The sequence below is a fragment of the Halyomorpha halys genome, unplaced genomic scaffold (genome assembly GCF_000696795.3).
Source record: "Halyomorpha halys isolate HHAL.00 unplaced genomic scaffold, Hhal_1.1 Scaffold55.1, whole genome shotgun sequence".
Classification (NCBI taxonomy): domain Eukaryota; kingdom Metazoa; phylum Arthropoda; class Insecta; order Hemiptera; family Pentatomidae; genus Halyomorpha; species Halyomorpha halys.
In genome coordinates, this window is record NW_027105793.1 from 597,025 (window position 1) to 601,211 (window position 4,187).

At 29.1% G+C, this 4,187-nt stretch overlaps 1 protein-coding gene across 2 annotated transcripts in view; it reads left to right on the forward strand.

Moving 5' to 3' along the window:
- The first annotated feature begins 1,863 nt into the window (after positions 1-1,863).
- The window catches only part of LOC106692405 (uncharacterized), a 36,252-nt gene continuing 33,928 nt past the window's right edge, over positions 1,864-4,187 (forward strand). For both annotated transcript variants that reach the window (XR_002945163.2, XM_014438342.2), the window contains exon 1: positions 1,864-1,931. The gene's annotated coding sequence lies outside the window, so the exon portion shown is untranslated. The remainder of the gene's footprint in view (positions 1,932-4,187) is intronic.

Sequence of the window (4,187 nt, forward strand, 5' to 3'; positions counted from 1 at the left end):
ATTTGTCTTTGCAAAAAACATTTGAAGGGGGGCTTTCAAGCGGCTTAATTACTTAAACTTTTGTTTTTCTTAAGAGTGTTCATTATTTAAATTGTTTTTAATCGGTCTTTTGATACGCTAATTAAAAACTTTCTTGTTTAACAAACTTTCAATCCATATTAATTAATTTGTAGTCTAAAATAAAATAACTTTAAATCCGCCTCTATTTTTATATAAAAAAAATCTTTACCGGTATAACCCATAAAGAGTTCAGTACTTTGTAAGGATGTACTGTTACAATACTAACGGTTGCTTAAGGAGGTGATTTGGTCAGAACCACACTCTACCGCCAGATTTTTCCCAAATTAAGGGTACCCACTTTATGAGGTTGGGTGGATCCCGAAGGGCTACCGAATCCACAGGGCTGTCCCACGGCTACAGTGAAACCGAAAATAATTATCTGCTACAGCTGGATTCGAACCCAGGTCCTTGGTGTTAGTAACACATTGCCTTACCACTAACCCACACCTCTCCCACACTATTTATGTACAAAATAAAATATTTAATGTTGTTATAACAAATAAAATTCTGTATTAAAAATAAATAAAAATATGTTACTATTTTGAAAATTTACCTTAATTTTTATTTCATTAGTAGAAATATCCAGTATTTCTATTATTTTTATTCAATATATCCCCTTAAAAAAATAATCAAATCTAGAGATTAGTAGTCACAGACAGTATTTTTGCTTTCTTAATAAATTTTATCCAGGGCATTTATATTATAATTTTGATGCATTGGTATTAATTATTAAGAATTTGTTTAATTATAATACCAACTATTAGTAATTTTCTATTAAATTAAGCCTGTTAATTTGGGATTATTTGGATTTTATAAGCTAATTTATACAATAACATGAAAATAAACTACCATCTTATGAGAGGAGGCAATGAACGCTCGATTTTAAAAAGCCATGAATGAAAATAATTCTTCAACGACTTCAGAAAAAAGTAGCAAATATGAGTTTCAGAAATCAGTAACAATGGTGAAGGTCTTTAATACCTGTTGATCTTTTCATTCACAAAGTACTAGGTCTCACATGAATGGGGTTGTCTGATTGAGGAGGGTCGTAGTATCGCAGCCTTTCGTTTAGTTCCATAAGGAAAGTCTTTTACAAAGGATCTTATTGACAATAGCATATCAAGGCTACTTATTGTAGAAATAAGTCCTCTCAAGTTTCTATCGTGTTTATTTTTCGGAGAGTACAATCGAATACGCCTTAATTGGTTTTATGTTATTGAATATTTTTAAATAATAATTCCTTAAATAGCAGAATGGGTAATCAATTCATGAAAAATAGATTAAAAAATACTATGAAAAGTGTGGTTTAATTAGTGTTTTTTAAGTATATGAATTCTAATTTAAAAGAATAAATAAAATATCACACTTTTTATAAAGTCACTGATAGTCAGGAATTGAAGAAAATTGTATTTATTTTAATTAACAAAAATTGGAAAATAGTACTTCCGGTTCACCTATTGAAAACAATAAATTGAACAGGGTGATACTTATCATAAGATCTTAAACAAGGAAAAGAGTGCTTCTAAGAAAGGGATTGACGTTGGCATTGTTGCGTAAATGTATAACTGTGCTTAGTAACAAGCCAAGATTGTACAAGTCCAGTTTCTCCTGGAAAACCTCTGGAGGAGGAGGTGGGTTTATTTTAGTATTTATGGAGTGCGTCATGACGCCTACATTACAACCCTTCCCCGAACCCCTACTGCAGCCAATGAAGCCTTTCATTAAAGACTTTATCAATAATTTTAGAGATGGCCGCATGCGCGGGGTGGATCAATGCAGGTCCTGTCCGGCGAACACTTGTCGCTCAGTGATCAGGATCCTGGCTTGCCGTCCGGGTCACGGTTTTTAACCATCCTTAGACCTTTCTTCAGGTTAGCTCTCGAATTGTTTTCATTATAATACTCATTATTTTTTATTCATCATACTGAAAAAATTGCAATTCCTTATTACTTCTGTAATTGAGGAATTGTTACTTACTTATTGTATATATTTTTTTATACTAACGTATAATGTAATGATGTCATTTGATAGCCTATAAAATCTTTATACTCATAATAACTTATATTCTTTCTTCAACCATGTAATATGTTCTCTTATTGTTCATTATTTGAGCTCTTCTTTATCAACTCTTACCAATACTTATGATTTGATGGAATTAAGAGAAACGTTTGCACCGATCTCTTAGGTAATCTATTTGAGAAGAGGAAGAAGTTGAAAATAAAATTAAATCTGTGAGCGGAAATCGCCAAGAGTTCTTCAGTTTTTCTCAGACAAGTCGATTTGCGGATTTTTATTCGAAAATTCATATTTAAATAATATATTGCTTATTTTTATATTTCTCAGTTTCAGGTTCAGCAGAATGTTTAGTGGGAACTGATCTTTTTGAGTATAATCAAGATACCAACTAGCAATTATGAGGATTCGTATATTTCTTTCTTAAATTTGAATCTCTTATTTCTTTAATAAAAATGGCATTAAATAGACTTTCTGCAGTCTTTTCATCTCTCTCTCTCTCTGTCTATAAATATATATATATATAAAGAGGGATAGCGAAGAATATAACAGTCATATTTTATTTAATATTTAATAAACAATTAAATATTAAATAATAGATACTATACGAGTATTATGAATTTCAGAAAGACGATGGATTTTTGTAAATTGACAAAAAGTAAGTTTATATTCCCCCATTGATTGTTGAACAACTTAAGTTCATAGCAATAAAAAAAATTAAGCATTTTCATTTTTTTTTTCCTTCATATAATACTTATTGAAATTAAATGTTTGTATTTTATTTTTCTATTTATAATAATTGATACCTTATAATTTCCTTAGGATAGCTCAGAATAAATATTCTTGAGAATTTTTTGTTTTGGAATATATGTGCTGTCTGAAACTTGGTAAAATCTTTTCTTCCATAACATTATATCATATTATATAAATCATAAATATTATTTATTAATTTATTCTACTAGAATATATAGTATTTATTAATGTCAATATTTAGTTAGATTATCATTTCACAGCTTAAGAGTTTAGCCTCTCAAAGGAAACCTTATTACCCATTGTAAGCGGTAAAAGTTCAACCAATTCAAGGATCATTGGATTTATAGATCATAAAACCACATTATGTTTCCGTACTATTCATACAATGTGGCTAAATTTGACATGAGATGTACTATCTCTTGTTTAACCTAATATCGTTGTTTGAATTTCTTGTGATACCTTAATTGGTTCGTTTGCCATGTACCAGTAGCTAAAGGCTCTGGTTAAAATACTCGGAATTATAATTTGAGTTCCTTTCTTTCGATTTCTACTTTCATTATTTGTCATGAATATTAATTATTTTAATTAAATAAATACCCGTCTTATTAATTTGTTGATGTGCCTCACAATGGAATGGTATATATGAGCAATAACTTGGGCAAACGAGTTATCGCTTTATATGTAGATTTTTTTTTAATCAAGGTCCATCAGAGAATCATCAGCAATACAATAAAATAACATAAAAATGTATTCCATACAATATATTCAACAATATAACTAATAAAATAAAATAACAAAAAATAATTACAAACCTGTTCTATATTTCATACATTTTTTTCTTATATAATGCTTGAAATCATTCAATATTTTAAAATATTTTATTGAGAATGATGGAACTGAGATCAATTATACATCAAAAGATTTTTTCTATTTAAAGAAGTTATAAGATACTATGTTCACCAAAAAGTTACAGAGCAATAATTGTATAATCGTCTAAGACTCATTAATTTTTGAACCAATATGCTTGTAACAATAGTCGTGGTTAAAAATATAAATTTAAGTGTGCTGAAAATTGTTACATAAGGATATCTTATGATTTCTTACCTAAAGTTGTTTGTTTTCTAATGCCTAGTTACCCCGACAAGTATATTAAAAAATTCTGTACATACCTAAATAAATATATATTTAAGTTACGGTCTGAGTCAGCTGTTATTTCGATGTGACTAAGGGGATCAGCTGATCGAAGGTATATAAGAGATGTAGCGAAAAATACTACACATAGTATTTTATAGCAGTTCAAGCTTGTTAGATCTTATTCCTTCTTCTCTTTTTTGACATTTTTCTTTCGCCAATACTTAACT